We start from the raw sequence: 26,361 nt of genomic DNA on the forward strand, positions 1-26,361 counted from the left end.
GGCTGACCTGTGCATGCCCGGCCTCACAGGCTGCGGGTTTGCCTTGGTTAGCATGACAGACCGAACTTTCCCTCCATCAGAGTGGACGAGACGGATTTGTTCCCCTTTCGTTGTGTCTTTTCTGCAAACTAGATGCCAGGCTGCAAGCTCAGGAGAGTCTGCCTTTCTGGAACACCATTTGTTTGGACAGGATAGGCCAGTAAGGCTTTTCATCTCTTTAAAGCTCCCAGGGCAGAGAGCATATTTGAGGAATTCCTTTTTTCAAAGTTTTTTTTTTTTTTTTTTGCCCCTTCCAACATTTTGTTTAAGAGAAAATGAGATGTCTATCTTCTGTTTCCTTATTTTTTTTCAGGAAAGCAAAGGGTTGTTGACTTCCTCCCTCTCCCCTCCCTTCCTTCCTTCTTCCCGAAGGTACTCATCTGAGAAAAAGAGAACGAAGTATTGTTCCTGTTCTCTTTCTTAAGTCATTCGAAACACTGTCCCTGCGAGTTCTTTAAGTTCCCTGCAATCTGTACACAAGGAGGGAGAAAGAGAGGGAGAAAGACAGAGAGACAAGGGATCAGGTAAACCTCGGGGGCGGCTGCAGCCACTCAGACTCAGGAGCTGGTAAGTTACCCACGCAGTCCTTTCTACTTCCATTTCAATGTCCCTGCGATGGATGTTGCTGTGGGCATCTTCCACAGAAAATGCCTTACTGGGTGTAATCCTTAATCAAAGGGTGTGACTGAAGGATGGCCCAGAATTGAAGCGTGTATGTCTTTTTTTTTTTTTTTTTGAGAGAATACTGATGTTCTGCAGGGTTGAGCCTGGCAGAACTGGACATAGAATTGCACTGGGCTAAGAAGGACATTGTGTTAAATCTGAATTTGGGCACAGATAAGCTGGTGGGTTAACCAAGAGCCACTGGAGTGCCGTGTCTCACTGAGAATTCGCTCTTCCTCAGTGCTGTGTCCTGGGAGCCTTCTCAGGGTGTCTGTAAAGAACTGTGGTTTGCTCTGGGGATTTTGTTACCCATTGTCTCGATGGAGGTGCCTGCTCTTGTTCTTTCCTTTTCATTCAACATCCCCTGCCTCAAAGAGGACTGTTAATTTGTGACTGTTATTCTGCCTCACTGAGGCAGGAGGAAGAAAAAGAAGAGAATGTCACTTTGAATTGTATTATAAGCAGGGGTGGGGTGTGCTTATGTGTTCAGGCTCCACATGTGGGTTGAGTGTAAATTTATTATCCACTGTCAGTTGAAGATGTCATCTGCCACACAAAAGAGGGCAAAGATTTAGGGGCAAGCAGCTTTAATTTTGGAAAACAGCATGCCTGTAGGATAGGGAGATTGAGATCGATCACTTGCGTCAGTAAGAGTGAAAAACCCAGCTAAACATTGAAGAATGTTTATTCAGTGCCTGGTTTTTTAAGCCTCAAATAGAATACAGCAAACCAGTCAAGATTATACACACAATTAATTTTTAAAAGTCTATCTTGCTTCCTTTAGATTCATCAGAAAGTATAATGTTACAAAGAACTCATCATGGCAAGCCACAAGGGAGTCAAGATCACATTGTCAAAAATAGACCAGCGAGGTTGCTCTGAAAGACTGTGTATATTTACTAATATTAATCATCCAACCCAGAGAGGTGTTGAATGGCTGAAAGACAAAGGACAGGCAGAGGTTTTTTCTTATATTTATTTCTATGAAATTTACTGATTGAAGTCATCTGGGATGTGAAGAGTGTAATAAAATTAGCTGTTCTCTCGTTTATAAATTAATTTGGCCAGACTATGCATTAACCATGCTCAAGTAATTAATCTTTATTTAAAACTGAGCCATCTTAATAGGAGTAAGAAAATATGATAAAACTGGACTATTATGTGGGTTTTGTTCCATTAGTCAGACTTCTTTTTTCTTCTCCTTTTTCTCCAAGCGACTTTCCTTAGGAGCACTATAAAATGAGCAATGGGAAAGAGATATGATAGCGTTTTCCTGCTTGTGGAGGCACAATTATACTACTAATAATTGAAAGTGGTTTCTAGCTCCCCTCCCACCTACCCTTATTCACCCTGTTTCATAGATCTTCAGGTCAAAAGGTAGCCGGGACCGATCAGCTTGGGCATTTTTTTTTTTTTTTTTATCTTTTATCAGCAAATGTGACTCAGTAGAAAACTCAGGGCTGCAATTTTTCGTGCTTCTTTCAGTTTCATTTTTCCTTGATAATATATTTAATTTTATGCCCGGTTAGAACGACATCAGAGGATACTATCTCATTTGGGTTATTGAATAAAAGCATCAAATGCAACACAATACGAAAAAAAATGACAGCAGAGTCACACTGACAAGTTAGGCAAAAGGTGGATCTGCCTTTGGCACAGAAAACAGCCCCTCCTGAACCTGTGTCTCCAACGTGGCCCAAGATTAAGGAGCTCAGGGTAGGTTCTTCACTGTAAAAGAAAAAATACATATTCAGTATTTCCATTTGAGTCGTTAAGTCATTGCCATGAGAATGTTGGATACTGGGGGAAAAAATGCAGCTCCCTAAAGAAGAAAGTCACTGACAAGCTTAGCCTAGTTGCTACCAATCTGTCTTCACTCAATTCCAAGGAGTGAGTTGGTATTTGTGGAAACTTCCAGTGTGTGATTCTTACTCGGAGTCATCAGAGGCTCTTCTGTGATATCATTAAGGAAACTCCAGCTTGAAATGAGCCAGAATTTGACACACAGAAGGTTGCATTAATTAATTTGGGCCAAAGCTGTACATATAACTAAACCATAAATTTGCTGTATAAATGTTAAATCATGTTAGCATGTGTCCTGTGGGCTGATATGTGAATTAAATGCGAGCAAGCAGAACATCAAAGCACAGGCTTTGTTGTTATCCAAATCTGGGTTGAATTCCAGCTTTGTCGCTTACTGTCTGACACTTAATTTTGGCCAGGTAATTAACTCCTCTAAGCTGCAGTTTCCCCTAACATAAAATTGCATCTATGTAATCGAGTTGTAGTGAGGATTAAACAAGATTATTTATGTAACACAATTAATACAAAGTGTGGTAAATAGTAGGAGTCAACCCATGTCAGATGTGATTTTAAAGTCTTATATTAATACTTAAAGGTACTGTCTTTTGAATGCAGAGAGTAGAATATATGCACTATAATTTGTATCAGATCCTTGATCAATACTATACCAAGAGTCTGTCAAAAAAAAAAATCATCCCTCATAGCTTTGGAGTTGGGCACACATTGAGTGAAGCTATCCTGAATCCCCAAATCTTGCAAAACAAAGGAAAGCAGAGTTTAATGTTTTGATGTTTATCTCTGCTGATGGCAGAAACAGCCAGATTTCGCCTCATTAAAGTGCCAGCTGTGTTCAGCAGAGGAGGGAGTAGGGGAGAGCTTGTCTTGGGATGAAAGCCTGCAGTTTTCATCATGAAGAGACTGCATGATGTTGTGGACGTTTCATTCTCCCTTTCACCCACTTCCCCAAGATCGTGAGCTCTGAGTTGTTGATGACCTTTTCCCTGGCAGTGGAGGGCTAGAGACTTTTTTTTTTTTTGGAGACCATTGTGGCAGTTCGTGACTCAGCCAGAGACGAAAAGATTTGAAGGGACATGTTCCCCTCACAGTAAAGACTAAGCACACTCAGTGACCCCTCTCCTCAAACATTTTAGCGGCAAGCCACCGATCACCAATAAAGAGAACACGGGTGTCACTACTGTGGGTGTGCGTGTGTGAGAGAGAGAGAGCTCCAACTGCTATTTTTCTCTAACTCTAAACTTTAAAACCTACATGCTAGTTAGTCTATCCAGTAATAATGATACTTAAACTTAGTTAAGCTTCCCTCTCCACTTTACCAGAGCAAAACACAACCACAAAAACGACCAGAAATCGACCACCAATGTCCCGAACCGTTGAGGCTCCTTTGTTAGAGTCAGAGGCCCTCATACAATAGAGACTCGCTTGGAGAACTTAACCTTTGGAGAGTAGATTGCAGCTGTGTTCTACCCTGAAGTGCAAAACAAGCGTCTTCTCAGGTGGCTTAGGATAAGAGAACAAAGACCAGACTGGAGTCAGGGCGCTTCTGCCAACCTCTGCTGCCCTCTCCACGTATGACCTGACAGGTCTGCACTTGCTTGGACCTCGGTTTTCTCTGTAAAATGATGAAGTTGGATGACACCAGTGACTCTCAAGGGCGACTGTGTGTGTGAGTGTGTATTAGAATTCATCTGGGACTTGTTCACACTCTTCTGCCCACTGTACTAGATGATCTGTAAGACTCTCATGCTGACATCCTGTGATTTTCTAAAATGGGTGATGACTGTTTTGTTCTATCTTCTTCAGGATTGCATTGACGTTAAAATGTATTTTTACATTTTTGTTCTAAGAACCATACTTTTAAGCATAATTCCTATTCGGCATTGGTTGTTCTCTTTAGAAATTAGTTTCAAATATATCAATTGTTATTCTAGAAGCTGTTAGTTTTATGGAGTAAGGAATATGCAACCAATCTGATCAATATTCTACAATGACATATATTATAAAGAGCAATTACTTACAATTATAAATATTGGAATTCTATATGAATAGTGCTTTTTGATTTATGCATTTATATATTATTTGTCTCTTATAGTGAGCATGCATTCTTTCTTTAATCAAAGAAAACACAGATACTGTTTTCATATTCACTTTAAAGAATATAGATTCTTTAAATATAAGATTCTTTATATAAGTTTTTTGGTTTTATTTTCACTTTTTATTTTGGTTTTATTTTATTTTGGTTTTATTTTCACACAATGTGTGTTTTGCTGAGCCTTTATTAGAAATTAGATCCCTGTCCCTAAGTTAATACTGACATGGAAAGGTGAAGGATTGATAATGGTGTTTGAAAAATCAGCATCCACAAGTCATGTTTAATCTGCTATCAAAAGAAAACTTTGTGTGGCTAATAAGTAGAGCAGCGATGGATATAGTTCTCCACGTGACAGAGAGACAGCAGATACTTTGATGTGCACTGTCAGAAACAGCTAGCCTGATGATGGCTATTCTTTTTAACTATTCAAATATCAAATGCATTTAGATAAAAGAATAAGAGCTTATCTTCATCAGAAGTTATGTATAATACATAAATTCACTAGAAAGTAAGCACCATGAGGACAGGGCCTTCTTTTGTTCACTGCTGTAAGCGTACAGCCTAGAATATATAATAGATGCACAAAATATTTGTTGAACGAATGGTAAATAAGCGGGCTGTAGAGTGAAACATGCCACTTTTCGTTAATACTAAACACAGCAGTTAGTAAGTTAAAAATCAGGCAAACTCTCTGGGATTCTGGACATTGCCAAACTGCCGGCTTGACATGTTTATTCCCCACCTGAATTGACTGAATGGCTTACTCCTCCATCACATCCCTGGGGCTGCTACGTGTATAGTAATGTGTCATCTTGGTAAGGACCCTACCCACTTGTTCGTGGGTGATAAACATTTACCAGATACACAGAAAAGACTGTTGGTTGCATTTTGTTTTCCATTTCTTTTCTGGGCAGATGATGGGTTAGCACATTGTTTTTGGCGAGAGAGAGCGTGGTCATTTGTTTTTCCTTGACTGAGGCAGTCGTGAGCCAGGATTTAGCCTTGTAGGAAATGCTCAGTGCTCTCTGGTTTTTACAGGCAGGGCTGTAAATCCAAGTTAAAGGGATGCCACTTGGGTTGAGTTTACACAAACATGAAGGAGTGAATTCAGGGAGGGAAACATGATATCCTTGTGGTGCACAATACCCTTTCCTTTATATAATTATGCACTGGAGACAGCCAAAATGAACAAATACTGGCCTGTGGCAGTTTTGCACTTACATGGCAAATGTAAAAGTGGTAAATATATGTATAAATGTGATAACAACTTTGCTGTCTTAGTTGTTAAGACCTCTCATTGGTAAAGCCTATCTCTTTGGTGCCAAATACCAGGACCACACAAAGGAATTCTTCCCCTTCTCTTTCCCTATGATCTGTTACGGCCCCACTTTGACCTCATTCTGTGATGACCACTGGTGTTAATGGGGAATGAGATAACCTCAAGAGCACCACCACCACCCGCAGCATTTATGGAAGAGTTTTTAGCAAGTTTGGGGCCTGCCAAGAACTTTACGTACATTATTTCACTTAACCCTCCCATTCTAAGAAGTAGGCGCTGTATTCTCCCCCACTTTAGAGATGAGGAAAGGCACCTACCTTGTTTAACAGATAAGCTAGAAAAAGTAAATGATTTACGCAAGGTCACTGAATTGATGTTGCTTGTTTTCAGGTTTCTCATTAAAGAGGAAGCAGATGATAACTTTTTTTTAAATTAAGTATCCCTTAAGGTGTGCATGCATCCTCAGTCATGTTGCTTTGTGACCCCCCCCCCACACACACACACGCAGACTGTAGCCCACCAAGCTCCTCTGTCCATGGGATTCTCCAGGCAAGAATGCTGGAGTGGGTTGCCATTTCCTCCTCCAGGGAATTTTCCTGACCTAGGGGTCGAACCCACATCTCCTGCACTGCAGGCAGATTCTTTACTGCTGATCCATCGTGGAAGCCCATCCCTTATGGCAGTGTTCCTCAAATGTAGTCAACCAACAGTATGGTATCACCTGGGAATTTGTTAGAAAAGCAGAATCTCAGGCTGTATCCCAGACCTTCTGAATCAGAATTGGCATTTTAACATGATCTCCATATGATTCAGGTGCACATTCATGTTTGAGCAGCACTGCCTTAGGGTTTTGATCTGTTGTATACACAGATTGACATAGGTCCCTGTCCTATGGAGTTACAAAGCCCTTTCATAAACTCTGAACTTGTCCAAAACAGCATTACTCCCTCTTGGATAATGGTGTTACTGGACAAACTTCAAGTCTATTCAGCTCTGAGCAACATTAGGCATGACTTTTATGGTCTCAACTAGCAATGTGATACCATACAAAGGGACCCTGATAATCTCAGAGAGTAAAGGTCTGGGGTATTGTTATTCAAGTGTGTTCTGAGAGCCGAACATCAGAGTCACTGGGATAGATTCCTAGACACTTCTCCAGCTCTGATAAATCTGGGGAGGGGCCTCAGAAGGGAGCATCTTCCTTGTGGTATCATCTTGTGGCTTAAGGAAGACCTAGCAGGGGCAGTGACAAGTATGGGGAACATCATTCCAAAAAGGTGTCCAGCTTTTTCAGCAGTTTGAAAAAATATTTAAATGCAATAGTACAAGATAGAGTATCTCAGATTATCTTCTTCCAGGAAAAAGAGGTATTCTGCCAGCTTCTTCCTTTGAAAGCTAGAGGACGGGGACAAGAGACCCCCTGCTACCCACCTCTGGGAAAAGAGGGGCGGGTCCCCAGCATCACCGCCCAGGAGCAGATGCCAGCACACACCCCTCACTCTTCCCAGTTTGAAAGAATCCTTAGAGCTTCCTCTGCACTGGGGACTCACCGTTCTGGCTTAGAACAGAAATCAAGAGGGGGCTATTGTTGGAGGGGTGGGGAAAGGAAGCCGGGCCGGAAGATTGCAAGGGAGAGGACCGGAATAGCCTCTGGTTGGCTTGGGCCCGGACAAAACGCCTCTGCCTGGATGGAGGTAGTGGCTTCTCCCCCTTAATCGAGCCCCTCTGGCCCTCTTCCACAGGAAGTGTAGGGAGAGAAAGAACTTTGAGTTTTCGGTGCTGTTTTATGGAACACCCACCACAAAAGCCACTGCTTGTCTCTTGCTGTTTTTCTAATTCAGGTGGTTTTCTTCCCCATAGCATAGTGGAGCTTCCTCTCCTTCCCTCCACACCTAGTAGCTTTTTCAGTTAAAAAAAAAAATGTACAAAGAGGGATCTTTCTTATCCTGAAAAATGTATGAAATGAAAACTTTGAAGGTGCTATAAGGAGCACCATACTTAATCCATCAAGGTGGGGCTTCTGAACTTTTAGAACCTGAACTCTTAGGGTGAAGAACAAGCAAAAAGCTCTACAAGGTTACTTCTCGGTATATCCAGAATCCTAGCCCCTACTGGATTTTTTAAGAGAGCGGGGCAATCGTGGTCTTTCTCGACACTTAGGAGATGGCCAGTACACAATGCAGCAAGCAAGCTGCTGTCTCCTCCCACATGCCCACAGCTCCTCTGCGCCCAGCGTTGTCTACACAACCCCCCAGGGTGGAGAATTCTTATCTGCTGGCTGTAGCCTAGGCCATGAGTCTTAATGAGGATGTTGGAGAAGGAGAGAAGAGCCTAGGTTTTGGAAAAGAAGGTGCAGCTCAGTAATACATCATTTTGGTGTGTCTGCACAAGCTTTAAGTGCTCAGATGTCTCACACTTTACACTAGCTCCTCTTGCTCTTTCGGAGCCTCCTAGGAAAGGAATTGTGGTATCACATACTTGGTGTCTACAGTTAGGAAGGACATTCAGCTGTGAGCAGATCCTACCCCAGAAGGATTAGGATAGAAAGTGCCAAGTGTATTTGCCTTCAACCATGTGGATTTTTTGGGAGACAGTGTTGGTTTACTTAATAATGTGTTATGTCTTCTGTTCATGGCACATGTGCTTTACACACATGTGTATAAACACAGATACATAGAGACTATCCAAAATCACTGGCTCTTATAAAAGGAAACTGTGGATTAACCCCTAATTGTTTATTTGACCAAGAATGTAGTATCTGATTCTCAGTCCCCTGTACTTTCATATAGATTTACTATTGTAATTAAATTTTTCCTAGTGATGATAAAAAAAAAGATCCCTGAATTTTGTTAGCTAGTGGCAGTGGAGGAGAAGAGAGGACTTGTGTTATTGCAAGAAATTCATAGTGTTCCATTAACTTATTGTGTGTTGATTTGAGAATGTTATTAATACAGAAGAGAAAGCTAAACTCTGAGTTAGTGATAGAGGCTTGAATGTGCTCATTGACACATGGACAGAAGGCAAGTGAGTGAACCTAAAAACATATGGAAATTTAATATACGACAAAAATAGCATTGCATATCAGAGAGGAAAGTTAGATTATGTAACTAATTGTTGGGACACCTAGAGAGAAAACCAACTTATATCTGTTCTTTATTTCGTAAAATTCAAGATAGATCAAAGATTTAAAATGTTAAAAATAAAAACATAAAAATAATAGGAAAATGGCAGATTTTTTTTAAAAATCTCAAAGTAGGAAAAGTCTTTCTAGTTTTATCTAAAAGCCTTAACACTTGTTATACATTAAAGTTAAAAAGCTTCTATAGGGCCCAAATTCAATAAGCAAGATCAAAATAGCAAATAAAAAACTAGGGGAAAAATTCTAAACATATATATCACAAAGAACTTAATATGACCAGAAAATGGGCAGATGATATGAAACACATTTCATATTAAATGAAATGTAGTTAGTTCTTAAACATGTGAAAAACAAAAGATAATATGTTGTTGTTGCTCAGTTGCTCAGTTGTGTCCGACTCTTTGTGACCCCATGGACTGCAGCACACCGGGCTTTCCTGTCCTTTACTATCTCCCACAGTTTGCTCAAATTCATGTCTACTAAGTCAGTGATGCCATCCAACCATCTCATCTCTGTCGTCCCCTTCTCCTCCTGCCTTCAACCTTTCCCAGCACCAGGGTCTTTTCCAATGAGTCAGTTATGGCATCAGGTGACCAAGGTCTTGGAGCTTTAGCTTCAGCATCAGTTCTTCCAGTGAATATTCAGGGTTGATTTTCTTTAGGATTGACTGGTTTGATCTCCTTGCTGTCCAGGGACTCTCAAGAGTCTTTTATTCATAATAAATAAATGCAAATTAAAACTATGAGATACCATTTTTTACCTACTTGATGAGACAAAAATTGAGGCCCTTGTTGGCATATTTGTTTCTGTGGATCTGGAGAGTACTGTCATATGTAGACGGTGGAATGCAGAATTAGTAAAACTTCACTGTAGAGAGCAATTTGTGAGTGTCTATAATAATGTAAAAGTCACTCTTCTTAGAAATTATCTTACAAATATACTTAGATGATGTAAAAAGATATACCTACAATGCAAGATTAAAAAATAAGATTAGTATAGCATAATTGTTCATCAATAAGGGATTAGATCAATTAAGTACATATCGATACATAATGAAAATGCTTCTGATTTTAAGTTCCATGTTCTGATAATTTCCTTAAGGATGGTCACTTCACATCCATCTACATTCCTCTTGTCCTTTCCCTGCCAGCATGTCACCGAATGCCATATATAAAGCCACAGCCAGAGGCTATGTTCCTTCTCCTTCAGTTGCCTCTTAATTTATAGTGTCCCTATTCCCTTGGCAACATGTGAAATATGAGTGTCAACCAGGGTGAGTAAACAGTCCTGGAAGCCAGGTATGAGGGCGGGTGGCAAGGCAGTATAAAGGAGTGGTTACAACCCCTGCTCTGGGGGCAGCTATTTGAGATCAAGTCCCTACCCTCTCGCTCGCCAGTAGTGTGATCATGCATAGTTTAATTTTTTCATCTGCATGACAGGTATAAAATAGCACCATCCTCTTAGGGTTTGTTGTGAGGATTAAGAGTGATAATTCATGCAACTGCTTACTCACATTGCCTGCCTCATAGTAATATTCAATAAATGTTAGCTCTTTTAATTAGTAATCTGAACTTTCCCTCCTACCCACAGGACCTGAAACTCTCTTGGAGGAGGAGGGAAGAGAGGCATCTAAGTTATCAAATTGTGTACTCATTAGCATCATGAACTTGGAATGCTGGGATGATTGAAGGGTTTTTTTTTTTTTTTCAACCCAACAAGAATAAAGGGAGAGGCTGGAGTAATTTCTGCTGCCCCCAAGTCAGTGTCATTGAGGGAAACTTCTTCCAAAATTCTATGCCCTGGAGTCAATTATATCCTGAAAATATGATGAATGCAGGCTGTAAAACTGCAAGATTGTATGTAACATTATGCTGGGAGTTGAGCCAGTTAAGCAGCAAGTTTCAATTTGCATGAAAAATGTGCCTTAAATTACATTTGGATCAAACTATCATTAAATATTAATATTAGGGCCATAGTATAACTTCCTGTCCATGTTAGTCATTTAATAAATACGAGTTGCAGTTTCAAACCAAACCAAACCAGACCAAAATCTTCCATCACTATGATGTGCATATATGCCCCTGTTTCCCAGCTTTAGTCTCAGTGCAGCACAGCAAGGGATGAATCTAAACCCAGCCAATCTGTGCGTCTCTGTAACTTCAAGGGTCCCAGCCATGGACAGCAGACCTCTGGCAAAAACAATAAAAAATATCTGATGGCTTTTCCATCAACTGAATTTCCCTTCTGTGTGTAAGGTGATAGTGAACCCTCTCTACGTACATCTTACATATATATAAGGAAAGAGACACAGGAAGAGATTAAACAACAAGGATTACTTCCAGACACTTTCTATCTAGACTTTTACCAGATGTACAGACTTGCTATAGGTAGCAGTTTAAGAGTGGAAAACTCATTGCTGCCAGAAGACCTGGATTATTCAAAGTATCTTTCTTTGTATGCCTTATATGTTATTAGATCACATTCTAGAAGCTTCCAGACATAGTTTAGCTTAATGGGTTGCCCTGCTTACTAATTCTTTCATGTGTCTGTTCTCCCTAACTACATTGGAACCATATTTGTCAGAGACTGTTTTTTAACAATTTTTGTACTTCCTCAGACAAGAACCCTCCAAATTCTTGTTGGTCTCATCTTAATCCTCTCTGAGATTCTTTGTAAAAGTTCTTATTATCCCCGCTTTAAAGATGAGTAGACTAAAACTGAGAGATGATGGATGATTCAGCAGAAATCATGCAGCTCTGTGAATCTGCAGGGTCTATGGAGTTATTGCAAGGAGTTAAGGGGTCTCTACTTGGATGTCAGATGCCTACTGTTTGTACATTAACTAATGTTTTGAAAGTATATGTACCTCTGCTTTCAAATATGGTTCTTTATAGCATGGTAATTAATGAAATATAAATTAATGTAAAATGTAAAATTAATGTAAAATTTTTAATTACTGAATTAAAAATAGCTTTTGGTTATTTTGTATTTTTACTGGGGATTTGCAAAATGAGTTTAGTTAGTTAGTTATGGAATTTATGAAATTTACAAAGGGAATCATGCTGAGAAACCTGGAAACCACTGTCTGTAGACCAAAGCTGGGGTTTTCCAATAAATTATATGGAGGTGCTTTGAATAATCTAGGTCTTCTGGTATAAGTGAAATTTTCCACTCCAGAACTGCTACCTATAGCAAGTTTGTACATTTGATAGAAGTCTAGATAGAAAGTGTCTGGAAGTAGTCATTACTGTTTAATCTCTTCCTTTGTCTAACAACTATCTCCCCAAAGCCTCCTGGTTCCTTCCTTTGTGACCTGTGTGACCTGGAGCAATCTGCTTAACCTATTTGTGTACCAGTTTCCTTACTGGCAAAGTGGGGGAAAGTGTAGAGCCTACCTCAGAGGATGCTGTGAGGTCCCATGAGTTAATACACGTGATAACTTACACATTCTTGCTCCATAAGAAACATTCAGCAAGTGTGGTGGTTGCTGTGGCACCGCTTGGCACTGTTCTTGTCACAGAGTTGGAACCTGATGGACCTTTTTTGGGATGAATTAATGAAAAGTGAAAATGTGGCGCAGGCAGCAAGGGCAATCCAGATCCATATAACTTCTCCTCCACATCTCTTTAGTTACAGGCAGGGTTTTTATGCAGATGCTGCATTTGGGAGTTTTTGCTTCAGTGAACTCGAGATAGAGAGATGATGAGGTTTCTATATCTTCTGGGCCAGCAGCCTTTACAAATCTATCAATTTTATGCATTAGATTCATCAAAATATGCATTTAATGGATCAGGCAGGAAAAGTCTGGGCTTGGAGCTCATGTCAAGTACAGGCTTTATTCCTCATCAAAAACTATAAAAGGAAACAAGACCAGTAGACCGTCTAGATGGGAGGAGAAAAGCATTGCTTTCTTGCCACAAACCAAAATGCTGAGGATCACAGTTATGAGAGGGTCAAAGGAAGTTAGAATGACCTTTCATAGCAGGCTCAATGTTTATCTAGCTTAAAATTTCACTTCCAGATCATCCCATGGATAGTTATTTAGCTTTATTCCATAAACAACCTTTAAGCCAGATAGAAAGTTTTTCTGTTTTTCTTTTTTTCAGTGTTTGCAAAATGAGGTGTTGACGGCAGGAAAAAAGAAGCCCTCACTAGACTTTTAAAAATGGGCCACCCTGAGTGTCACTGCTGGCTGACATAGTTTTTTCTAACAAAGGTGTCAGGCATATGGGCCAGTGCAGATACAATCGGCTTTTCCAAGTTGGGTGCTTGTCCCAAGGCCAGGCAATAATAATCCTAGCAGCTACTCACCCTTGGCTGTCCCATGTGGGCAAGGCTCTATGCTGGTGCTATGGACACTACATGAATAAAACCCAATTTGAGCTTTCTATATTCACCTCCATCCATTGACCCTATTTCTACTCACTGCTACTGCTACTGCTGCTAAGTCACTTCAGTCGTGTCCAACTCTGTGTGACCCCATAGACAGCAGTCCACCAGGCTTCCCCGTCCCTGGGATTCTCCAGGCAAGAACACTGGAGTGGGTTGCCATTTCCTTCTCCAATGCATGAAAGTGAAAAGTGAAAGTGAAGTCGCTCAGTCGTGTCCGACTCTTCACAACCCCATGGACTGCAGCCTACCAGGCTCCTCCGCGCATGGGATTTTCCAGGCAAGAGTACTGGAGTGGGGTGCCATTGCCTTCTCCGTTTCTACTCACTGGGACCACACAAAACAAATCCAGTCCTTCCATGTGTCGGTTCTTCAAAGAATTCAAGTAGAAGGCATCAAATCCCCAGACCTCCACACACCTCCTTCTTGAGACGCTGGTCTCGTCAGCCACCTCAGGAAGGTGGGGTTTTCTGTCTCCCCTCCAGCAGGCCGCGCCCCTCTGCATGCTCCCCACTGTGTCTCTGTCTGCAACATTTGACGCAGAAACCCCTCCCCTCCATCCCAATGGTTCGGCCAGTGCATAACCAGGGCTCTCTGAGGCCCATTTCAGGTCTAGAGCAATTGCTTAAATTTTCCCTCAGGAGGTCCAGATGAAAAGGCCTGGAGTAAAAAACAAAGAACTTAGAATGAGAATTATTGATTTGTGTTATCATTTTTCTAAACTTCCAGCCCTAATCTTGTTTCAGGTCCTTCTCCTTCCTCTTTATGACCATGAGAATCTCTTCTTACCAGTGTTGTTAGGAAACCAAAAAATACTAGTATAGTTATTATTTATTGAGTGTTTTGGTTTTGGTTTTTGGTCAGGTGTTTTATACGTCTTATTTTATGAAATCTCAGAATTAACCTTGTGAGGTGGTTTTCTTTCTTGTTTATTTTGCTTCCATATGAGAAACCTGAGCCTCAGAGATTAACTGCTCACAGTTGGTAAATGAAGACATAGAATTCAAACCCCTGGCAGCCTACCTTCCTAGTTTATGCTCCTTCTACCTCACTCAGCCTCTCTGTGACATAGAAGGTTGGAACATTCCTAGCACTCTATCTGACCATACTACATGCTCAGTAAATGTTAGTTTCCCTTTCTCTCTTCATCCTCCCCCTTTCTCTAGTGAATGCAACCTAAAAATGAGGAAGAGGGTTGTGAGCTGACATAAGTATATGCCAGACCCCTGAGGTGGCCATGCAACATGAACCCCAATGTGAGGTGCCTTCAGCCCTCTAAGCTCTCTCATGGGGCTGTGGGCTAGCTCCAAAGGGCCCCATCGACACCTAATAGCCAACTGGTTTAGTATCATGCGATGTCTAGGGGTTCTTTCTAACCAATTTGCACCTTTTATAGCTTCTTCCTCTTTCTTCTAATAATTCTATTCATTCCCCAAACTCCAGTTAAATTGAAAGTCTCTTCAGAACTACCAGCACTTCAAAGCTGGTCCTGCCTCATTTGGAACTTTGGGTGCATAAAACAGGGTAAGATGTAGACAGTGAGTGTCACCTCAGGGGAGGAAGGAGGCCTCGGGTGGGCTTCTCTTCGGATCCTTCTGCCGTCACTGGGGCCCTTTACGCCCCTTGGAGAGGCTTCTAATGCAGCGCTGCCAGCAGCTATCTGACTCAGGTTCAGTAGTGCTCAACTGGGGACAGTGCATTCCACTACCACCCCTACCCCCAGGCGTCTGGAAGCAGGGAGGGTGCCTTTTGGTTATCACAGTGACCAGGGGGTACTCCTGGCACCCAATAGTTGGGGGAGGGCAGGGATGTTAGAGTTCTGCAGGGAAGCCTCACGAAACAGCTCCCCTCGAGAAAGTCCGGACTATGACTCTGCCCAGCACAGTGCCTCTCCTTCCACAGATGCTTAATACGAATCTTCTGAAGGACTGTGCCCCTTGGTCACATTTCCTATTTTTCTGCATATCTCATCTCTCACTGAAGGTTCTGAAATAGAGGTTCTTGCTTGCCTCTAATTTCTGGAAGAGACTGCAGAGGTGGAGGTCTTATTCAGCTCTGTCTCATATATACTCCCTTCCTCTTTCCTTCTTCTATTCTCAAGAATTTGAACAGTGTAGAGAACCACAGCCCTAATGAATGCCTTCTAAATGGATCAATTAGATTTACCCTCTGGATAGGTCTCAAAGACTAAATTTACTAGAGTAAATTTAGAAGGAAACTAAATTTACTAGAGTAAATTTAGTAGGAACTTTTCTCTTCCAATGTGGAGTCAAACACCCTAAAAAAGTACAAGGTTGATGATCTAATTCAATGAATTGTTAATGATTAAGTCTAAGTGAGTTTGAGCAAGCTCTGGGAGTTGGTGATGAACAGGGAAGCCTGGTGTGCTGCAGTCCATGGGGTCGCAAAGAGTCAGACATGACTGAGCACCTGAACTGAACTGATTGGACTAAATGAGCAGCAGTGGCCCATTGGCTTCTTCTCTCAGACTCATGAAGTCACAGCCTGGATCAGGCAAAGGAAGGGAGAGACCTCTCAAGAAGCCAGTGAGGAAAAAGCTAAAAGTTTGAGGTCTGACCATCTTCATCCTTCTCCCCAAAATGTCAGAAAAGCAGGTACTGAGTAGATCAAGGCCCTGACCTTGCTCTAGTACAGATAGCCTGTTACAGAAAAGTCAGAACCAAATCCCTACAAAAGGTCTGTGCCCTTGATGCCAACTCCTTCGCAGCACCATATTGCTTTCAGGTAGAGCATTCTCTGCGGTGGGAAATTTTCAGAGTTCATTGGTTTTACTTTATGGCTGATTTCCTTGATAAGACACACAGAGAGGAGCTTCTCTTCTCATTATGGGAATTCCCAACTCTGCACCTCTCAAGGGCTCTCTCATTTTCTTAAAGGGTATGAGGGGATGCTTTAAGAAGTCTTAAAGTTTATTTTCATTCTTCTCAAACTGGAAACAACCATCTCAGGGCTGCTAAGGAAGAGCTGAGAAGGATCCCACAGCAGAGAAATTTGGTAAGAAAGGAAAGAACTAGCTTTTATCTAGCACTTGCTATGTGCCATGAATATTGCTATTAGGTGTCTGGTTTTAATCTTTCCCCAGATCAATGAAGTAGTGTATTAGTCTGGATAGACTAGGTAATGCTTCAATGACAAGCAAACTCTAAATCGCCATGGCTTAAAAAAGAAAGAAAGAAAGAAAACAAGGATTTATCTCGCCCTTCCATTACATATTCATTATGTGAATCAACAATGGCTTTGACCTAGGTCATGTTAACTTTAGGACCTGGGCTGACAGAACAGCTATACTGGAAATGTTTCAGGTTGCTATGGTAGAGGAAAAGAAAATTATGGAAATCGTGGACTGATTCTCAAAGATTCCAGAAGGAAATGACACACGTCACTTGGGCTCACATTTTGTTGACCAAAGCTAGTCACATGGCCATGCCTATATGTAAAGGGAGTAGGGAGGTGCAATCTGACAATGTGCTCAGGAGAAGAGCTAGAAATATTTGATAAATGAGGAGTGATTATCCTGTTGTTATAGCTGAGAAAAGAGAGGCCTAGGGAAGTTAGTAGGTGAGGGAGCGGGGTTCTGTGCCCTTAGCTCTTTACTCTTTTACATACATGCTGCTGTACCTTTTCTGCAAATGCTGCCGTGAGCTTAAGTATCTTCGGGGCTCGAGGGCATGTACACCTTGGGGCAGACATGTTAAAGCCAAATCCAAGTCATTGTGGCTTAGCCTTTATTTCACATATTTTTATTCTCTTTAAAGGTCTTCAACATGTTCAGTGTGAAATTATTATGTAATAGAAATTTATCTTTGAACACATGTCCCAGATTTTTCTTTTTAATCATAGTCTCAAGTATCATAGGTTTCTTTGCTTACTGCTTTTATTTGTTGAATGATGAGAAAAAGGCCACTCTGCCCTTAGCTTAATAAAGATGCTGCCTGGTGGATATTCAAGATTCAGAGGAAAAGATGCCCCAACTTATCTTCATTACCTTCAAGACAGCCTTAAAAAAAAATTACTTGCTCAAATGAACAATAAAATAACAGGACCGATTCTACTAGCCCTTAGAAAATCAATCCTGATATTTCATGTCCAGAGAGCTCAGAGGAAGTGCCACGTTGTATCAATTCTTGTCAGAGTTTTCTAATCCATGTACTGCTAATGGGAGAGAAAAATCTGGAAAGGAAATCCTAAGTGATCTGCCATAGGTAGAATTTCAGACTTTAGCCTGTCCTAGGTTTTGCATTCTACTCCATAACCTATCCATATTTGTTTGCATTTAAAATGTTTTAAATTACGCACCACTAAAACTGATAAGCCAAAAAGATATTATACAATTTATTCTTTGGTTTTCTCCATCCATAGAAACTTGACTTAAACCCTTCTTAATCCACTAACAACAATATCCTTATCACCTGAGAGTAGGTCCCAGAGGAACAGGGATCAGGATTGGGGTAGAGCTGGTTCCTCCTAAAAGCTAAATTATCCAAGAGCCAGGAGAGAAAAAAAGCGAGGAATAGGAGGAAGGGTAGGAGTCAGGGAGGAAGGAGAAGAGGAACTGTGAAGTGGTGTCTGGAGACAAGGAGGCATGAGTACAGCCAAGGAAGAACCACAAATATGGTCTTAAAAAACACAGAAAGCACTCAAGACTAATTTACTGATCACGACAGTTGTTAAATAACTGCATTTTTAAATTGGTTATATTTTCCTTATCCATTAAAAAAAGACAAAGTACTTTGTCCAAAGCACAGCTAGTTGTAGCCTTAGGCAAATTGTTTAACTTTTCTCCGTTCTCAGCCATAAAACAGGAACTCAAATGCTGCTCAGCTTAATGAAGTGTAAAGTTTGCAAAACTCTTTGAAGGCAGAGAGCGCAATTTAAGTATTATGTATTATTAAATAAATGCCTATTTAGGAAAGAAACTCTCCATTAGCATTATGTGTACCCTAACTAGTAGTTAACACCCGGGAGAGCTGGTTGTCAAAGTTTTGATGACAGAAGGGATCCAGGCATCCATCACTTAAAATGGAAAATAAAAGAACAAAGAAAGAAGACCGGGCAGTAAGGAATGGAATGTGCCATTAAGGCATTGGCTTGGTTCAGAGAGAGATTCCCCGAGCTAAAGAAGGCTTCATTTACTGGCATGGAAAAATATGGGGCCAGGAAATTGCTCAGAGGTCTCCTGTCTTTTCCTGTGCACATGGAGATACTCTATGTGCTACTGTTTTGGATCAGAATCTCAGTTTTAGAAATAGCCTGAGTTGTGTCCTTGGAAAGGGAGAGGGCTGTGTGGTATATTTGTGTGTGGTATATTTGTGTGCGGTGGGGATGGAGGAGGGGCAGGTGGGAGAACATGGGGAGGAGCTATTTAGATGTTCCCTGGAGCCAGATTGCTTCCTTGGCCCTACACACAGTTACCAGAACTGAGCTGGGACAGTGAGCAGCTGACCTGGGCTTAGGGAACCTCCAAGTCTCTTGAAATAGCTCCAAAGTGGAGCCAAGCTGGCCCTCCTAACACAACAGGCCAGCTCTGTGTGGTCATGCTGGATGGCTGGTTGCAAGTCCACCTGTTTTTCAGGTACATGGGCTGAACCTTAGTCTTGGAGTCAACAGACATTTATTTGGCAACAGCCTCCTGACAAACACTGTTTTAGGCACTGGGGGTATAACAGGAAACAAAAAACAAACATTCCTGCCCTCATGGAGTCTGCATTCTAGTAGAGAGAATTGGACAATGAGTAAAATAAGTTATATAATTTGTTAGAAGATACGGAGAAAAAATAAAACAAGGAAGGAGAGAGAATAGGGAATGTGGGGTGGAGGGATCAGAATTAGGGTGGCCTCATTGAAAAGGTGATATTGAACAAAAACTGGAAGGAAGCAAAGAGAGAATCATGTAGGTATCCAGAGGAAGAGCTTCTAGGCAAAAAGAGCAGCAGGTGCAAAGGCTGTGAGGTGGGAGAATGCCTGGTGTGTGCAAGAAACAACCAGAGGCCGTTAGGCTTAGAGTGGAGTAAGAAAGGGAGAGTGCGGTGGGACATGAGGTCAGAGGGGTAATGACATCATGGAGAACCTGCAGGCCCCAGGATGAGCTCAGACTTTAAACCCGAAGATTGTTGGAGAGTTTTAGGCAGGGGAGTGAAAAGATCTGACTTCCATTTAATAGAATCAATTTGACTGTCGTGTTGAGTAGGCCTTGAGGAGCCAAGGGTGAAGGAGGAGAGTTGAGTGGTTCTATTAAAAGGTAATTCTCATCTGTTTCAAAGTAAAGGTCAAAGATCTTGGAAGAAACCTGTGGCTTGGACCATAGTACAGGTAGTAGAGGTGGTTGCATTCTGGATGGACACTGAAAATAGAGCTCATAGAATTTGCTAATCCATAGCTGGGGTGGGGGCTTCCCAGGTGGTGCTAGTGGTAAAGAACCTGCCTGCCAAGGCAGGAGACATAAGAGATATGGGTTTGATCCCTGGGTCAGGAAGATCCCCCGGAAAAGGAAATGGCAACCCACTCCAGTATTCTTGCCTGGAGAATCCCATAGACAGAGGAGCCTGGCAGGCTGCAGTCCATGGGGTCACAAAGAGGTGGACATGACTGAAGTGACTTAATCCTTAGCTGGGGTACTCAGGTGGTCTGTCCAGGAGCATGTTAATGAACTGTGAAGGAACAGTGATGAGGGGTGTTCCCTTTCCACTCTAGTAAAGAAAGAAGAGGCAGGGTTGGTTCTTATTGGTACAACCACCTCACCTTTCTTCCTTTATCCTTCCCATTAATTGAGGGCCTGTTATGTGCCAGGCAGTATAGTGGGATACAATAGTGAGTGTGAGCTAATGGGCTCACCACCATCATGGAGCAAAGAGTTTACAAAGGGAGTTAGACATTAAATGAATAATCACACAAACAAATGAAAATGACTGCTCTGATCTGTGCTGCGTGTTGACATTAGTATACCTGCCCTGGTCAGGAAGTGCTGAGGAAGGGACGCTTTGAGCTGGATCTGAATAAATGGATATCGTTCAGACGACAGAGGGTGGAGGGAGAGCAAGAGTATTACAGGAGATGGGAACTGCATGTGCAGAGGTTCTGAAGGGAGGGGAGTATGATAGGGATGAGGAACTGAGAGAAGACCAATATGAGTAAAATGCAGACAGCGTGGGGAACATGGGCAAGGTGCTGCTGAAGAAATGGATCAGACCGTGCTGAGCTTGAAGGTCACGTTCAGATTTTGAATTTTATCCTGAAATAAATGGGAAGCACTAGAGGCCTTTGAGGAGGGGAATGACATGGTTGTCTGTGCTCACTGAGAAGCTTACTGCACTGCTACGTGGAGAATGGATTTCCAAGGTGGAGTAAGAGCGGTGTGGAAGACCAACAATGAGATCAACGCAGTGGCTCAGGTGAGATCGTGGCTGCCTGGACCAGGCAGTTGCTTGCGGAGGTCACGATGAGGATAAATGTAGAGATCTGAGAGGTATTTGGAAAGTAGGACTTACTTTTAGATCAGTCATGAAGGTTGATGGAAGGATAGTTCAAGAATAATTTCTAGTGCTTTGTTTACAATACTCATACAAGTAGATGTAAGACTCTCTTACTTGCAGGACTCACTAATGTTAGACCAAGCCATGGGAAGTTAAGAGATTTATTGTTCTACACATATTTAAAAATAAGATTTATTGTTGGATGGTTTGGTTAGCTTCCAGCCTTAGTGCTAAGAGACCAGTGGGATAGATGACCTCTCCCAGGTCTCTCCAGCCGCAGGGCCTGGCTGTACAATGAACTGATGGAATCCTGCATTGAAAAGATAATCTCTGAACTAGTGTTGTCCAATAGAAATGTGAGCCAAAAAGAAATTTATATTTTCTAGTAGCCATGATAAGAAAGTAAAAAGAAACAGATGAACTTAATTTGAACATTATTTTTTATAACCCAATAAATAAAATGTTATTTCAACATTAATCAACAGAATAATTATTAATGAGATATTTTGCCTTTTATTCATTGAATTTTTGAAATCCAGTGTGTATTTTATATGTACAGCAAGTCCCAAATCAGATTATTCATATTTCATGTGCTTAAAAGCCACATGTAGCTGATGAGCACTTATTTGGACAGCACAGCTCTAAACCATCAGAGTAGCCACACAGAGCTTAAATCCACACAAAAGCCCTAGACATAGAGGTCCTTCTGTAGCAATTTTAAAAAACAAAATAAGTAGGATCCTAAATAGAGCCTCTAAGAGTTTAAAATTGAAGACTTTGTCATAAATTAGCGGTGTGAATTTGATGAAGAGAGTTTACTCCTCTGTGCCTCGGTTTACAATAAGGAAGTGTGGTGGGGCTGGATCATGTGTAACAACTTCTTCAGTATTAACAATCATTGACTTCAGGTGAAGGAAGTCCAAATAGTTTTTCCTTCTGTTTATATTAATTATCAGAGCTCCCAAAGAGATCTTTCCTTTCAACCTTCCAAACTCTTCTATGACATCTGAGAGGTGGAAAATTGGCTAAAATTGACAAAATTTCAAAAACCTGTCTTTCACTCCAAAGCCAAAAAATTGGATTTTCTAGAGAAACTTGAATATTGACTGGATATTTAATGATTAAGGAAACTTGATTTTTGCAGATATTACATTATAACTAAGTTTAAAGAGAAAAGTGCTTATGTTTGAGATATGTCCTAAAATAGGTATAGATGGAACAATAAGTTGTCATGGATATACTTCAAAATCATCCTAGTTGTGAGGTAGCGGAGTGGGTGGGTATAGATGAAATAAGCTTCGTCATAAATCAAACTTGGTGTGAGACATGGAGATTCACTTTACTATTCTTATAGTTTGAGTATTTCCATAATAAAACTTTTTTAAAAAGAGAGATTTCCAGACTTTTTTAGGTTCTCCTACTGGCAGGATTTTCAAACGTCCCCCTTAAATACTGTGTATCCTTCATGGTACAAATGTACATGCCTGCTTCAACTTCAAGATTGCACCATTCTTATTTAATACTGTAGCAGAACAAAGCCCCAGGCACAAAATTCCCATCATAGTTTAAATATGTCTGGTGGTTTTAGTGGTAATATAACCTTGCCCTCTTGTCCTTCCCTTTGGGACAGGTTTAGGGTCAATATTTATAAGCAAAGCTTGTGCCCTCTGTGTGTCAGGAAGAGCCCCACACTCTACCCGAGCCACAGAGGGGCCCAGGGAGCACAGTGATATAAACACACGGACAAAGTACATTGCAAAGCCACAACAGTGCAGCTGCTCAACCCGTGGGCATCAAGATTTACTTCTGGCTGGCATCATGGAGACTATCTGCTGCAGGGGCAGGTAGGGTCAGAGGAGCGACTCAGAGGGAATGTGACCTCAAAGGTCGGTCATGAGGCCCGGCAGCTGGGACCCACAGGCAATGTGTGCGTATAGGTCACTTGTCGCCCTGGGTTGCCAGAGCACTGTCTAAATTTCTGGTGTAATGCCCTCTCTAAGTTCAGTGAGAGATTTCCAGCCCCCTCCTCTCCACCCTGCCCTTCTGAGCATCATGATGGATGAGGTTCCACCGCCATGGTGGATGAGGAGAATGAGGAAGCTACCTCCAAGTTTCCTCCAAGGCATTGTCTGGAGCTGAGTAGTAGATAGGCCCCATCTTGTAGGGCCAATCCTTTAGGTTCCCTTGCCTTACAAGCTGGCTCTTCTGGGTTCCACACCTTTGGGTGTTTGACCTCCCACCAAGAATTAAGAGCAGCCACTCCTTTTCACTCCCAAAGAATACCATTGCTAACGCCTGCATAAAACAGTGTCTACAAAGAAAGAGAACAGAACTCAGTCTGAGAATGTTTTCTTTTTGCATTTTCATCAGTCAAAGTAGTATTGATTTTAGGGTACCAACATATGGCATGAATGTTAATTTTAAGGAAAATCTGGCACATTCAACAGGCTGAACCATGCTACTTTCTACACGTGTGATACTTGGCAATACAGGGCCAGATTTTCTTAAATGTCAGGCATTTTAAGAAGCGGTTTCTCAAAATTTTAAATTACATACACATACAAGACAAATGGAAATGCTATGGAGATGTTTTAGAATAAAATAAATTTGACCCCTGGGAGAAAAATGAAAGAAAGTCAAAGTTGCTCAGTTGTGTCTGACTCTGCAACCTCATGGACTATTTAGTTCATGGAATTCTCCTGGTCAGAATACTGGAGTGGGTAGCCCTAGTTCCCTTCTCCAGGGGATCTTCCCAACCTAGGGATCAAACCCAGATCTCACGCATTGCAGGCGGATTCTTTACCAGCTGAGCCACCAGGGAAGCCCTGGGAGAAAATGAAGCAACAACTGACCAGAGGCTGTGAAAGACCATCAAACATCAGCAGAGTGCTGTTTTAACTTCTCTGCAACATATTGTAACCCACAGTGTGTTAAGCAGATGATAATCTGCAAAGAATGTCCAGTCTTTGGGGTGGATGGAGCCTTGACAGTTCTCGAGGATTCATCCTGTCTGTTGACAGAACTCACCTATTCTACCTAGTTCATTGAACAGGTGAGAATTACTAGTGAAAACAGTTTCCCCTGAGTCTTAGAACACTCCAGCATTCGGCAGTCCTCATGATCAGAACAGTCTGGTACTAAAATATATTGAGCCTGGAGTTCTAAACTTGTTTTCACTATTTCCCTTAACCACGTTGGTTTATCAAGTTCACCGCAAGTTCAGACCTGACTTTCTCATTGTCATCTACATACTCTTGGGGGTACTTTTCTAGGTCATCATCCACATCATTGATAAAGTGCTTCTTTACAGATTGCTCTGTCTCTGCTTATGAGTCTCAGTCCAGATTTTCATATCCCTATAACAAGGAGAGATTGAATGGTGTAGTTCCCAATAACACTGATAAAACAATGCAGAGGGAGGAGGCAATTAGGAGTAACACAAAGCTTTAAAGGGACCAGCACAGAGTTCCCTCATCCAGTGGGAAGGTAATCTACGGACCGAGATTCCAAACACTTAGACTCTAGAACTTTAAAACTCCCATGTCCTCCCTATCCCTCTGTCAGATGGAAGCATTAATAAAATCTGAACAAGATAATGCCTGAAACACTCTCTCATGCTTAAAACATTCTAAAATTAATTTTCACCTCAGGGATTTTTTTGTGGGGACTAAATGTAATAATGGATATGAAAGTTTTTGAGAAAGTTGAGAATTATCTCAGTATGTCACCACAAAGTCACAATTCTCTGAATAGACCTAGATTTGTTTTTTATTCCTATTACAATGTTGAGCCAAGTTTAGGAGCTTATTTAATTTCAAGTGAAAAATGAAAGGTTCCATAGAAGGTAAAAAGATATATTTAAAGAAGTGGATAATTTAAGAATAAATTAGGTTGACCTTCCCAGAAATCAATTTTGTGATATGTGTTGAGACCTGAAAATTCATATCTTTTGACTAGGTAATTCTATTTCTGGAGAATTTAATTTAAGGAAACAATAGAAACTCAACCAAGATTTATGTATGAAGTAGTCTATCACAGAATTAATTATATATTGCATAGAGATATATAGTAAATAATCAGTATTATAAAAGAAAATGTATTCATGCATAGTAAAAGACTGGAAAGAAACAGACCAAAAATATTACCACAGTTACTCTGGGTGGTGGTATTACTGATCATTTTCATTTTCTTCTTTAAACACTGCAGTATTAAATTTTTAAATGGTAATGAATTATATTATTTAAAGGTCATTAAAAATAAATTGTATAGAGTTGCTCACCTTAATCTAATTCTAGTCCCAATTCATTTTATCTTGTAATCCGTCTTGATCAATAGCCAGCTTACCTAAACAGATTGCATGACTTTCTTCCAGTTTTTCTGCTAACCACCACACTGCGTGGGCTTTGTATCCTGTCATTTGCCAGCAGCCTAGATAGCGCTGAGAGAGCTGAGTCACCTGTCAGTTGTAAGGTATCTACATATGGTGCTCTCTCCTTCTTTGAATATCTCACACACTCTTCACATGAAGTTCAGAAAACAAGGATTGGCACAGAACTCATTTCTTCTAGAATAAGCTATACCAAGGGTCACTATATTATGGCTTGCTTAATTCTCCCTCAGAAGTTCTAAGGCAGGATCATTCTCCACTTTCATTGAATTTTTCATCAGTCCCTATAGAGTTGCTGAAACTCAAATGTTTTGAAATTATAGGTAATGCCCTAAACTCTAGACTGGCTTTGCTCACATTTTTTGTTATTATTAAATGGACCCAAATGAGTCACCTCTTACCAGGTGAGACCCTCAGTGGAAAGGTGTTTAGTTCTATCTGTTAGTCTCACCAGTTCTTCAATCAGGACAAATGCAGATGAGCACTTGAAAGGGGCCATTTCTCAAGTGCCCCATTAAATGATGTTATCAAATGTACCCTTTTTGTAAGAAAGCCAGAGAAGATCAATAATCTAATAGAATCAACCCATTATTGGAGGGGGCAGGAGGAGCCAGCCCATCCCAACCACTCAAAGTCAAAAATCTATAAAGGACAGAAAACAGGCCATGGAAAAGCACTTAAAAGAACTCTTTCTTTTCCTAATCCTTCCAAGGAAACGGTCTTTACCCAGAATCTTCTAGATTCAGCCTTGTAGCATTCAGATTCTTATAACACGCCCATCAGTATCTTAATTGACTTTTTCTCACCACCTCATCAATTTGTCACACAATTCTTAGTCAACTTAGATCCAGTTATTTCTGCACACTTTTACATTGATTTAGAAAATGTCCTTCACACCAGTTTCTGTCTCTAATCATAAAATGTCATTTGCATTAGGATGAGTTAGTTTCATGAATGGATTTTTCTCCCATATGATTTTGTCTTTGATGGAGCCTCAGGCTCTGTAAACTTCATTCCAGACATTTTTGCAAAACAAGAGTTTTGGAGACTGCTTCCTCTTTA

The 26,361-nt window shown here is 41.0% G+C and overlaps 1 protein-coding gene across 1 annotated transcript in view; it reads left to right on the plus strand.

The window, feature by feature from the left end:
- Nucleotides 1-433: 433 nt before the first annotated feature.
- The window catches only part of ZNF366 (zinc finger protein 366), a 64,238-nt gene continuing 38,310 nt past the window's right edge, over nt 434-26,361 (plus strand). Inside the window, exon 1 of the mRNA XM_027520198.1 lies at nt 434-606. The gene's annotated coding sequence lies outside the window, so the exon portion shown is untranslated. The remainder of the gene's footprint in view (nt 607-26,361) is intronic.

This window comes from Bos indicus x Bos taurus, chromosome 20, assembly GCF_003369695.1.
Source record: "Bos indicus x Bos taurus breed Angus x Brahman F1 hybrid chromosome 20, Bos_hybrid_MaternalHap_v2.0, whole genome shotgun sequence".
Taxonomy (NCBI): Eukaryota; Metazoa; Chordata; class Mammalia; order Artiodactyla; family Bovidae; genus Bos; species Bos indicus x Bos taurus.